Source organism: Hydra vulgaris, chromosome 08 (assembly GCF_038396675.1).
Source record: "Hydra vulgaris chromosome 08, alternate assembly HydraT2T_AEP".
In the NCBI taxonomy this organism is placed as follows: domain Eukaryota; kingdom Metazoa; phylum Cnidaria; class Hydrozoa; order Anthoathecata; family Hydridae; genus Hydra; species Hydra vulgaris.
In genome coordinates, this window is record NC_088927.1 from 43,651,022 (window position 1) to 43,665,000 (window position 13,979).

General features: G+C 27.7%; 1 protein-coding gene across 2 annotated transcripts in view; it reads left to right on the forward strand.

The window, feature by feature from the left end:
* Positions 1-258: 258 nt before the first annotated feature.
* Positions 259-13,979, forward strand: part of LOC136083870 (TNF receptor-associated factor 3-like) — a 128,591-nt gene continuing 114,870 nt past the window's right edge. Inside the window, exon 1 of one of the 2 annotated variants that reach the window (XM_065803778.1) lies at positions 259-441. The gene's annotated coding sequence lies outside the window, so the exon portion shown is untranslated. The remainder of the gene's footprint in view (positions 442-13,979) is intronic. The other variant, XM_065803777.1, reaches the window with a different exon arrangement.

Genomic DNA, 13,979 nt, shown 5'->3' on the forward strand with positions numbered 1-13,979 from the left:
TTGTATTAAACAAAACTTATAAATTTGATTATTTAAAAGACTTGTTTTCAGATTTTCTTCTGCTATAATAGCGTTATAAAAGAAATTTTTACATTATTTGACAGTTTTAATTATAAATTAAACGACAAATATTTATGTGTGTAATAAATAAAAATTATCCGAGCACAAAATATTAAAATGCTTTATCATTCTTGTTACATTAAAGTAAATCAATTATAACAATACAACAGCTTAGATAAATACTTAATGGTTGAATGCGTCTGAATGCTCTTATTTTAATTTAAGATGGTATTTTTATATTGAGGCTAAAGGATTGACGTTTAAAAAAAAGTAAAAATAACATTTTAGAAATAAGATACAGTTTAATACTATTTCATTATTACAACATTGCAGAGAATATTCTATTAATTCAATAACTAGATATCAGTTTAGGAAAATAAGGTAACAGTTTTTCTTTAATAGATTACTTATTTTAAAGTTTTTCATAACAAATGACAGAATACTTAAACTGGTATTAATATTGTAACACCATTAAATTCAAAAAGTGGTGTTTGTGGCATATTACTGTAATTTAAAATTTCTCATTAAAATACTTTTCAAGATAAGTCTTTTTTATCAAAAATTTATTCAATAGACAATATCTTTTAAAATAAAAGATTTTATTTTCTACTAGATTTTTTTATACATATATATTAGTAGCTACCTAGAACATAATAATATAATTTGTTATTTGTTAAATTGTCATAGGGGTCATAAAACTAAAATCTTGGATATCTCTAACTTAAATAAAAATACTTTAGGGGTATACGTGTTGAAGAAAAGATAAAGACATTTATATGTTTGTTTAATGTAATATAATTTTGCAGCTTCTATAAAACTTAAACAACAAAAACTTTTACACAAATGTGTTTACCTACTGGTAAAGCAATTTAATCTAAGTGCACTTTTAAAAGAAGTGAAATAGGCTGTTTTAAGTTACATGTTTTTCCACATACCACCTTGTTAAATATAGAGTTAGACAATAAAATAGTCCCACAAAATAAAAAATTTATATACGTTTTACAAATATGGGAAGTATATTGTCAATATCGTCAGCATGTTCGAATTCTTAGCATCATTTGCTCATCTCCCTTCGGAATCTTTTGCTTTTTATGACATTTAATAGCAGACTGATTTCTGAGTATTTTATTCATACTCTGTTGCGAAATACTGACTTTACCAGCTATTTGCCTCTGTGAAAAATCATCTTAATGGACAAACATGGTTTTAAGCTTAGAAATCTTTGGTTATACGACCACTTCCAGGCTTTCTTTCATGTCTAAATTTGTTTTCAGTGCGTTTTCTTATGTTATAAATGGTACTTCTTGGAATATTTTCAGCAAGAAAAAGCTTTACTGTCTATGTTATGCCGAGATTTATATTTTCCAAATAAAATTCATACACAGGTTTCCGCTGCTCATCTTCATTTTTTTGGTTCACCTTCATTTTTAAATGATTAAAATACTTTTTATGTTTTTCTAAAAAAAGAATATGTGAGCTAAATAAATATATTTTAATTATTACGTATACTTATTTTAGCACGAAGCAAAATTAACTTTGTCCGGATTTTTAGTTATCACCCGTTATATAAATTCAGGCCTTTGTGTTTTTTATTGTTTCTAATTATTTTCATTTAACTATCAAAATATGGAGGTATGTTAAGAGTTTTTCTTTCTGAAAACTTAGTTTATATGTCAAAAATACGATTTAACGGGTGATGCGGAAGTTATCGGACAAATCCTAATTTCGTTATTTGGGCATAATAATTAGTTTTTGTGGTTTATCGTTGATTTTATCACAAAAACTGATTATTATTTGAGTATACAAATCAGTTTTTGTGGTAAAATGAGGTTAAATGCAGCTGCACAAGAATCTTTTTGAAAGCGACTAAAAATGTTTTTTGTAAATAAACCTAATATAAAAAATAAAAAAAATCGTAAACCATTTTGAAGAGGAAAGATTTGCTTGAAGTACAATATATGTTAACCTAAAAAGACTTAAAACTGTTCAATCGTTTTCTGATAGAAAGCACACTGGTCGACATCCCGGACTAGAGAAAACAAAGCCGAATTAACGAGACTTGTCAACAATTGAAAAGGGGTCAGTGAGAGAAAAATAGGTATTAAATTCGGTGTAAATCAATCGACAATTGGTCGTCAGTTAAAAAAAATGAATATTAAATATAGAAAACGTGAAAAGACTATAAAATACACTATAGAACAACAAATAAAGGCAAAGAAAAGATGCAGGAAACTAGTTAACCAACTCTATAACACAAAATCGCTTCTAGTCATCGATGACGAAAAATACTTTTGTTTTGCAGGGGACAACATGCCTGGAACTTCTGGATACTACACAAACAACAAAAAGACATGCCCAAAAAGTCTTCGTTTTATAGGAAAAGAGAAATTTCCAAAAAAGTTATTAATGTGGATAGCCATATCTGACCATGGTATGTCCAAGGCTGTAGCGATCAATTCATCAATCTATATTAATGAATGTTTAGAAAAACGACTTCTTCCATTTATTCACAAGTATTATGGAGACTTTAATTATTTATTTTGGCCAGATTTAGCAAGTTCTCATTATTCTAAAGATTCTCTAAATTGGATGGACCAATATATCTATTACGTTGATAAAGAATCCGATCTCCCAAATGTGCCTCAAGCACAACCAATTGAAAATTTTTGGGGGAAATTTGGCACACAAAGTTTACGAGGGGGATTGGCAAGCTTCAACAGAGCAAGTTTTAATTGATCGCATTAAACTAAAACTACAAGAAATTGATTTAAACTTTTTACAGTCGCATATAAAAGGCGTCAGAGCGAAATTGAGATCAATTGCGTATGGTGGTGTTTTTTCATATAAAAAATAATATATTTTTATTAAAAGATATATGGTTTATTTAAAAAAAATATAATAGTAGTTTTTTTTTTAGTTTATAAATAAGTTATTGACGTTTTTATTTTGTCCGATTACTTCCGTATCACCCGTTACCATTAAGTCTTTTGTGATGTTATAAAACACACTCTTTTCGAAATCTTTTAGAGCATAAGTCAAGGAATGTTTCCAGATTGTCTAAAAATTGTTAAAGTAGTTCATATCCACAAGACAGAAGATCTTACTAGCATAAATAGTAACCGCCCTATATTGGTTGCTCTCAGATTTTTCAAAAGTTTCAGGAAAAAAAAGGTTTAACTGAATTTGCGTCTATGTAATTAATAGTAAAATCGTATACAAAAACCAATTGGTTTTGAAAATATTGAACACACTGTTACACACTTCCCCAACTTACGCGCAACATCTCAAAATTATTTTAAAAATCTCATTTCACATTAGGAGTATTTATTGACTTATCTAAAGCCTTTAATACCGTCAACCATCATATTCTAATAGAAAAATTATCATCATATGGAGTAACAAAAATACCCTTGGTTGATTAAAAAGATAACAAGTTGTAAGCAATATGTTTATAATAAAAAATCTTCGTTGGACCTCTTCTCTTTATAAAATAAATAACCTCTATAAAACTTCAAACCTAACCAAATTAATCTTTGTAGACGACACAAATTTATTTTTATATCACGAAAATATTAACATTCTTTTCAATAATATGACAAATAAATTTAAAAAAATTTCCGATTGGTTCAAATTAAATAGATTTTCTCTTAACACTGCTAAAACCAAATGAATACTTTTTAATCCACTCTATAAAAAACATAGAATACCACATCTGTTACCTGAACTCTACATTGACAATGTAATCATAAAAAGAGAAAAAGTAAAAAAAATTCTAGGAATCTATATTGATGGAAATTTAACTTGGAAACATCACATTAATATTATCTCTTCTAGATTTTACAAATGCATTGGTATTTTATACAAGGCTAGAAACATACTCAATAAACGGCAGTTTACACAATTATACTATTTATTTGTTTACTGTCATATAAACTATGAAAATATTATACTGTAAAGCACTCAAAAGACAAAATTTTAAACTTTTTTACACATCAGAAACACGCAGCTTGCATAACAAACTTTAGAAATTGTCTTAAATATCCTGCCCTACTTCTTAACAAAATGAAAGATTTGAATCAACTTAGTTTTTGAATATTTTATGCTTTATGCTTGAATGTAAAGAAAATGTATCCTTACAGGTATTTTAATATCTTTATTCTCTAAAACCGAAAGGCAAATATAATTAACAAATTGACAAAAATCTCAATGCTCCTTGTTGCAAACTGAATACTTCTTATTTTTTAAACTTTCTTCCGTATATTTTTGCTGGTATATTAGACCTTATTGTATTATTGTTTTATTGCAAACAATTCCATAATTTTTAAGGAAAGTTACCTCTCTAATGGATTATGTTTTTAAATTTTATTGTTTTTTATTACTATGTTTTGTTAAACTTTATGTTATTGTTTATGTTATTTTACGAATTTTTATAACTTCATTGTAATATTAAGTATTTATATTATTTTATACTCGACACTAAAAAGCATTGTAAAGGGCTTCATGATAAGGTCTTTATTATCTTCTTCAAGTACTGTCGCTAATCTTGTAATATGTTAGATTTGTACTATTAATACTACACGTTGGAAAAAAAAAGACCTTTTTTTAAATATTTATAGTATAATACAGTAGAATTATAGAAACAAAATGAGGGTAAAAAATGCTTAAATATACTGACAGCTTTCTTCTCAAAGCTAAAAATCGCCCACTTGAAATGTTTTAAAATGCCAATAAATTGATTACATTCATCAAAAAACCAACTATAACCTAAAAGCTCCATATAAAATAGCCCATGCACAGAATTTTTTTATCTGTTTATTGTTTGTTCTTCCCGCCTATAAAACAGTGCAATGCCATTCAATTTATTTGCTGCGTGATGATGTTTATGGTTTGTATGTTTATGGCATGACTGAGCAACAGTCGGCATTGCAGTAAAATTTTTACAAAACCAATAACTAGATGGGTAAAACTAACCAAAAATTTTATGTTTGTTAGATAAAGATATATTATTAATTAGTATCAGCTGGTATTATTTGATGGTTTTACCAATTTTGCGCGGATGACAAAAAGTTTAAAAGAAAAATGGTAACATGGTAACCATAAGCGAGACTAGGTTTTTTCAAACCGAGACGAGACCGAGACGAAAAGTTAGTACTTCTCATGAGACCGAGAACAAGACGAGACGAGAAATTTAACAATTTTTGAAAACAAATTTATTAAAAACCAAGTAAAAAAAAAAAATGTAAACATGGTTTTGACAAATAGACACAAATGACATTTGTCAAATGTAAACAACTTTTTCAAATATTAATTCAGAATTTTTTTTTGCCAAACTTTTCCAACAAGACAATGTTTTCTCTGATTAAGATGATTTATTCTACTTTTTCTGGGTGTAAGTTATTTCTGGATGATCGACATTTCCACCTGAGCTAAAAACTCTCTCTGATTTAGTTGAACTTGCTGGAATAGCTAAAACTTTAAAATTAAGTCGCAAGTGCACCATTTTATACAAAAAGTTTTTCTATTTAAAATCTAATTAAAAATATTTAAAATCTAATTAAAATTTTTTAATTAGATTTATTTTAAAAATCTAATTAAAAATTTAATTAGTTTTTGTCAAAAACAAATTAAATTTTTAATTAGATTTATTAAAATCACGGAGTCAAATATTAATTAATTAAAAAAACCAATTATTAGGCATTTTGGAAATTATAATAATTTTTAATTTGGAAAATAATATAGTATTTAAGTCTCGTTCTACTTCTCGCGAGAATTTTCTATTTCTCATTTCTCACGAGAAACGAGAACGAAACAAGATCTCGCTCATGGTTATAACATGGTAATTTATTAAATTAAAATAAAATTTCTGAATCGTGCCAGATTTCTGTGAGAAATATGTCATCAAAAGTATAACTTTGGATAATTAAGAACACTTAGAGGTCTCCGGTATTTTACAGAGTGCTTTCGGAGTGTTTCTAGTATGTCTGCCATGTTGTTGGGTGTACTCAAATAAATATATAACAGTTAATAGAGTATTCCAACCCGTAAAACGGGTAAGGATAGGTCTGATACACACCTCCTAATTATTTTTTTTTTTTTTTTTTTTTATAAATTGCAAAAAATGTATAAAAGTAATGATCGTAGCCTCATTAGAGATCTTTATTTACAGTTTCCTCTTGGTTTGCTTGAGTGTTAAACGCACATAACATTAGATTTGTTTGTTTATTTTGCCATTTAATTGCTTCTACAATTTAAATGTTTATAAATAAAAACACTGGCGGGGCAAGTAGAAGACATTATTTGTTTTATCATCGAGTCCCAATACTACGTGTTTACAATAACAATATAATATATTTATACTTTGCAAATTATTTATTGAAAATTATAAATTTAAACATAAAAAACAACTAGTTTAAGATATACTTCAAGAACAATATTTATGTTAAGAGTAATAATTATAAGATAGTAAGTGTAATAAGCATAACAAAGTAAATATATTAAAAGTTGATTTAACTTAATATTTTCGCTCTTTCAATATTAAAGCTGTAGTTTAATGATCTATTTTTTTTTGTTTAACTTTAGGCCTTTAAACTTTTTTTTGTTGAGTTACTTTTTTTTATTATCATTTTTTGATTATGCGGCAAAACTTATTAGTAAAGAAACAAACAAAAATACAGTTAAAATTATTAAAAAATGTCATGCAGGTACCAAATGCGTAAACCCTTGCAAGTGAACAATTTTTATAAGAGATTTAGCATAACTTTTACGAGTCAAAATTATATAATGCTATTATTTTCTAATATTATTTGCTAAAACTACGTGTTATCAATTGGTAATCATTAATCAACACAAAAATTCTTAAATTCGAAGGTATAATTTTTTATAAAATCTACACATCTGAAACAATTTTGTTTCGGTTTCTATAAAATCAACATTCCCATCATATTTTTATCAACTTGTCATTTACAATTTTACAAAAATATAAAAGTGAAATGATATTCTTACTTCTTCAGTTTCCATTACTTTTATTATTTAGACTAAAATTTTTTTAATCAATTTTAATTGTGGCAAGGGAACAGGGATCCTGAAAAAATAACAACATTTTATTTTTTAATGTTTGATTTAACGATCAGGCTTAACTGGAATAGTAAATAGTACTTATCGAAAAGTTTTAGTAATTTATAAACATTTTTGATATGACATAATCAATGTTTTATTGGTACATTTGAACTCATCGTTATGATTATTTGGGTTATTCATATGAAGTCAAACTCGTAGTCACCATGGCAAACGTATAATATCTTTTTTATAACTTATTAATACACGTGTAACATATTATGACTTTATCATAGAGCCATAAAATAATAGAATTTTATACCTGTTTTTACAAAGTTATGAAAGAGATATCAAACAAGGGATGGCTCTTTTACTTATTTTGATGTAAAAACGCGAATTACTTTTAAGCGTAAATTACTTTACAGAACTCTTATTAAATTATATAATAAAAACTTATTTTTTTTTTTATTTACACTTTTGCCGATAAAAAAAAATTTACAGTCGTAACTTATAAAAAAATAATTACATGACCGGGACTTACATTTAAAAATATTTATTTTTTTTACACAAATAATATAACACGTAAAACTTTATTACTTAAGTTTAGTTTTTTAAATGAGAAACTGTTACTTGAAAAAGTGATTTATTTTTACAAGTAAAAGTCATTTGCATTTTGTATTGCATTTTCTATTAAATGCTCATACGGTGTTCTTAGATAAGGCCGTAAAGACTTTTTATTTATAGAGATCTTTTTTATTTTGATGCCCATTCTTTGGGCACCTAAATAAAAAGATAAAAAAAAAAACTAAAAAAAACAAGTTACTTTTACGTGTAAAAGTAACAATTTAGCAAAAACAGATTACAAAAAAGTAATTTGAAAAAATTGTTATTTACAATTACAAATAAAAGTAAATTTTGTCTTTGAATTTTTTTATTTTACTTTGAAAATAAGTAAATGTAAGTTATATTATCTACTTTCTCAATGAAAAGTCATTTTAAGTTGACTTAACATAAATTTTGAGATAAATAGTATTCAAATCAATTACCTGTTTGTGGCTCTTAAGGGTAGTACTTCAGGTAATACTCTAATGTATGTGGGAGTGTCTGTCGTGGGGCATTTTAAAAGGATATCTTATTACGTATATATGAAGGGTAATTCTCAACATGCGGGTATACCAGTAGAGTAGAGACAGGCTCCCAGCCGCTTGAGAGCCATAGTACTAATAGGAGCTGCTAAATAATCATTGGTTTTTTACTTCTTTTTTTATTTCTTTTTAGTAGCAACGCTGCTGGATGCTAGGCATGCAGCCAAACCTTGACTAAGTCACTATTCGTTAGAGCGTGGTTTTTCTACAGCTTTTAATTTTTGTATTAGTCTTTTCAATCAAATATTCTGTTATGGTAATATAACGCAAAATAATATTTTCGGTATCCGCAACGGCATCGTCTGCTAAAACAGTTTCTAAAATATTATAAATCATTTAAACTATCTGATATAATCTATATGATGAGAGGAGTGTTTATCTGATATAATCTTTTACTGCGTTTTATCATACATAATCCATTTGAAAAAAGATGGTAACGAAAGCCGGTTGTGGGCACTCTAATAACCTTTTCGTTGCGTTGGTGTCCAACCCGCACAAGGAAGATTAGAAAACTAAAATCTTGTTTAATTGCTTTAGAATAAACTTTTAATTTTTTTAAACGTTAGTTTGACTTGAAAAGTTGTTTGTCGTTATCAGTGGTTCCGAAATTCTGCGATTGATTTTTCACTACCTTCCACACTAGCTAGAGCTCCAAAACTTTCAGCACTTGTGTAAATTTGATAAACGTGCATTTTTAAATTATTTTCAGATCAAGCTGGAGAACTAAACTTTTTTAAATATCTTTTTTTTTAATTTTACTATATTGTTTAGACTTGGTAGAACTCTGACAGCGTCTGTGTAGTCTCGATAAACATGCATATTAAGTTTGTTTCCTGGGTAATGGGGGCCTCATCCTAATTTTTTTTTCTAAAAAAGTTTAATCGTTTAAAGTTGGGATTCATATCTTTTTATAATAAAGGACTTTTTATAAAATAGCTTTGAATAGATATTTTTTGGATTTACTTGTTCCATTATTAACTTTGTTGGGAGGAAATAGGTAAGTGGTCCTGATTAAAGTTTACCGTAAAAAAACCGCGCATATTTGCAGCTATGCTGCTGCTTATCGTTTCTCTTATTCAGGGTTGTCGTTGTTAATAACTACGTTGAAGGTAAAATCTTTGTTAACAACGACGTAACGGAAATAAAAATTAGTTGTTTTTTTATTAATTTATAGCTGTTCAAAAAACTCTTGTCTGGAAAGAACTAATTTCAATTAGTCTATTCCAGGCAACAATTATTCTAGTTTTAAGGAGAAACTTTCATTTTGGTTAAATTGGTTTTTAACAAAAACCACGCTGAATAAAAAATGCCATAATACAAAACTTAAATTAAAATTGCAAAATGCAGAGCCATTCCCAGTTTTTTTAAACAAATAGAAGTTAAACTTTTACACTTCTAAATAACTGATGTAAATAACATCAAGAATAATTTAAAAATATGAAAGTTAAAAAGGCGGTAGTAAAAGTAATTAATTAAAAAAAAAGGATAACTTTTCATAACCACAACAGCTGTTAAATTTGATTTATTTAAAATGGAGAATTAAGTAGGGTGGCTCAAAAAAACACACTTTTTAATTTAAATTTATATTCAAAAGTATATGTTAAAAAAAAAAAAAAATTACTGAAAAAAAATGAACTTAATATCATTTCATCATATAAAACCTTTTTCTTCACAATAAACCATGTTAAAAGTTAATAACTTAACAATAATGCAAATCGTAATATTTAAACAACCAAATCCGAATCTCATATATAAAATCATGCTTGTAGCATCCTTTTTGTTTTTGCTTAAGAATTTAAATTTATGTAACGACACGGAGCAAATTCCAACATTTATATGCTCATGTTTATGGAAAATGAAAGCTTTGCAAAAAAATTGCGATAATCGTCTGTTAACAATACCCCCCTCCCCTAGTCCGCTATCAATAAATCTCTAAAATATTTACCTCTCTATCATTCTCTTAGCGTGAGAGCGATGAGTTTATAACATTTATATTTACATTTTTTTTTTACATTTTAAACTAAATTTCAGTTCTTTAACAAGTCTCTAACATCATGCAATAATCTCACGCTGGTAATTATTCTATGTAATTTCTCCCACTTGCGAATTTATTTGAAAAAAGAACTGGTTGTCGATAATCTAGTTATTAAATTTAGATATAAAATTTATCAAAAGTATTTGAGTCGTTTCGGTCAATTTTAGTATTTAGTAGTTTAAGGGTAAAGAAATTAGCAATTTGTGCTAAAAGTTTCCCACATATTTATACCACCATATTAGTTTTTCATTCAAAATGACGTTCTCCCAAACTGAAAGAAATGGTAAATTCTAGATAAAAACTAAGCTGAGACTTAATCATTTGGGAGACTGTGGTTGCTAAAAGAATTGAAATTGTTGAAACACTACTCAATGGGAAGTGAAATGGACTCAGAAATTGAAGAGAATTTTGGGAATCGCCTGGTTTTGGTTAAGCCGATGCTAGATGGCTATTTAAAAGAAATAGGGATTGCAATGCTCTCCAAACTGACCAGAAGTCATTTAACAGGTCTTGTTTTATCAAATAGGTATATATTCCGTGGCAAATAATGAGGTTTATGGCAGTAATTTTTAAGAGCTATGGAGGAAGCATAGAGTTACTATCACCAAAAAATAACATGAAAAACCTTCTTATTTTAATAGGGAAACAAGATACAGCAGTTCAACTGTTTAATCCATCAAAATTTAATTAAACAAATTACCTTAAAAAACGAATTTATTCTAAAATAAAAGATCATGGTATATCAAAAACAAAATTATCTTATGTTGGGGAATCAAAATGTTGTTATCAGCATAAATACCCCAATACGTATGAAATACTTTCACAATATAAATTATTTCAAAGTTTCCTTTTATATACAAAGATATACTGCTGAAGGCTTTGTTGTTGACACTGCTGCTCAATCTCTTGTCAACAAAGAGTTCAATAATACTTGAATGGCGATTAAAAAACGGTTATTTTCATAGCCACACAAGCTTTTAAAATCATTTTTAGGCAGAAAACAAATAACAATATGAAAATTGCAATTTTCAGTTTGCTTGCATACCAATGTGGTTATTGAGGTAATTATACTTTTATGTGAGAGAGATTTTTTATTTTAATGACTAACAACTCAATTTTAACTTATAATACATAATAAATAAAAGTATACGTAACTAAATCTTCAAGATAAAAATTCATGGAATTTTTGGAATTCTTTTTCTCCTAAACTCGTTAATTGTTCCTATATCATAATATGCTTTTAATAAGATTTGTGGTTATGAAAATATCTGTTTTTCCGAAGCTCTATTTTAATTTACTCAATGTGCTTAAGTAGTTCGTTCTTGGTTCTTCTGTTTTTACTTTCTAAAAAGAAGTCGAAAGTAACTTCAAAAAAACACAATTCAAGATGAAAATTGGTTTGAGAAATAAATTTACTATGAAAGTTTTCAATAAGTTCACATATTCATATATATGTGAACTTGTTTAAAACTTTTATAGTAATAAATTATTAAGTTCATATGTCAATAGTAATAATTTTTTAGTTTTATAAATTTATCAACTCATCAGCTGAGCACCAAAAGGCCGTATGTCCAAATTTTGTGTATTTCTAATGTATTATCAATAAATATTCAACATCCAATGAGGTATGTGTCCACTAAATCTAGTTACAAGAATAATAAAAATTCAGGGTGTATATAAATAATTAACCAGACTTTCTGGAAGAAATTCTTTTTAAACTAAAATTTAAAACTCGATTTTCTCGGAAATACAAATAATGGACATATGGCCTCTTGGTTCTTGGCTGAGGAATTCAAAAATACAAAAAAAAAGTACATATTTTATTTCAAAAACATATTATTACCTTGAAAACAAGTCTTACGTGGTTTTAATTTATATTTACAACAAGCCCTCTAGACGCCTTTTCAAATCTTTTTTCGAAGCATTAACACTCGTCATACGAGCCTTCAGCTCATAATTTAGCTGGTAAATAGTCAATGCTTGCAGAAAAAGTTGAGTAATAACTGGATTGCATTCATTTTTTGCTGCGTATTTATTTAAAGAACAAGTATCTGTGAATCTTTTACTACATATTTTGCATTTTACAGGCTTTTTTATGAAAATAAAATCTTCTGTCAAATATTTTTTCTGGACACAATCTAAAATCAATGCTACCGAATCAATGCAAACTTGACATTAAAGCTCAGATTTTAGTGAACGTGAACAGCTATAGAATTCTTCGTATGTAACGGGTTACGAGATTGAAAATGAGATTGATACATGGATGGTATCAGTAAATGATAAGGCAAGTAAAAATTTCGTACATAGCCTGACCGCATAAGTTGATACCATTTACCTCTTTCATCTTGTTTCGTAGATCTGTTGCTGCAAGATTTTAATTGTTGCTTAATGGATGAATGTTTAGATTTTCCTTGCATAGAAAGAATACCAAAACAAACTCCATAACCTTTGAAAATTTCTTACGCATGAAATGGAATAACATAATCAATAGTCCAAACCGTACACTGAAAAAAAGTGCAAATAATAAAAAATATCTTTGACAAGCACCAGTAACATTTTCAACATAACGTTTTGTTGATGTTTTGAAACACAATAAAGAATCAGAACAGGAAAAAGTTATAAGACTAGTTCTAGCGCAGATATTTACAGCACTTCCAGATGTTGGAAGTGTCATTAACATAGTAGATGTTTTCTTCAACAACATCTACTATGTTAATGAGGCTTCCAACATCTGGAAGTGCTGTAAATATCTGCGCTAGAACTAGTCTCATAACTTTTTCCTGTTCTGATTCTTTATTGTGTTTCAAAACGTCAACAAAGCAATAACCATATTGGGCAATCGATATCGCTTGTGCACCAACAATCCTGACTTATGGAGTCTTCAATCTTTAAAATAAATATTACGATTTAATAAGTTGATATAAAAATTCTAATAAAATAATCCATTATGAAAAATTATTTAAAACAATTTTAACTTCTTTTACTATAAACATAACTTACCGATAAACTTCAACAAGGCAATGTTCTACATACATTTTATCAATAAAACTTAAGCCAATACTTAATACCAAATATAGAATCAGAAAAATGCTTAGCTGGTGCTTTTAAGATTTTACAAAACTCAACAAATCTGTTTTGTCTTGTTGCTTCAAAATATAATACATTTAGGCAATGTGTCCAATTGTTTATTTCTAAATGCAGGGGGTCTGGTTTTATGCTGTCTGAAAATATACCAATTCTTGATTCACTTAATTGACGCAATCCATTCTCAGCCATAAAATCCAGAGATTTTAGATGTTTGACATTTTCTGACAAATCATTTTAAAAATTTTTTTTGAAACTATTGTAACTTTAAAAGATCATTTTCGAAAAGTGTCATCAGAAATCTTCCATTTCTTATAACAATTAGAATACCCAATAGATCCGCCTAAGAAAGTAACTTCACTTTTGCGAACATTGCAGAACAAGGATGGGTAGGTACCAGTTGTTGGAAGAACCATTGCTGCCCAACTCAACCAGGTTGTATCACCAGCAGGAACAAAGGAAAATGTTACTTTTTCATTGTTTATATAAAATAAATTACCTTCAATTAACTCCATTTCCTCACTATGCTGACTCCATAGGTGTGATCATACATCATCTTTTTCACCGGCTGTTAACATATGAAGGGGAAAGTGGAATTCACA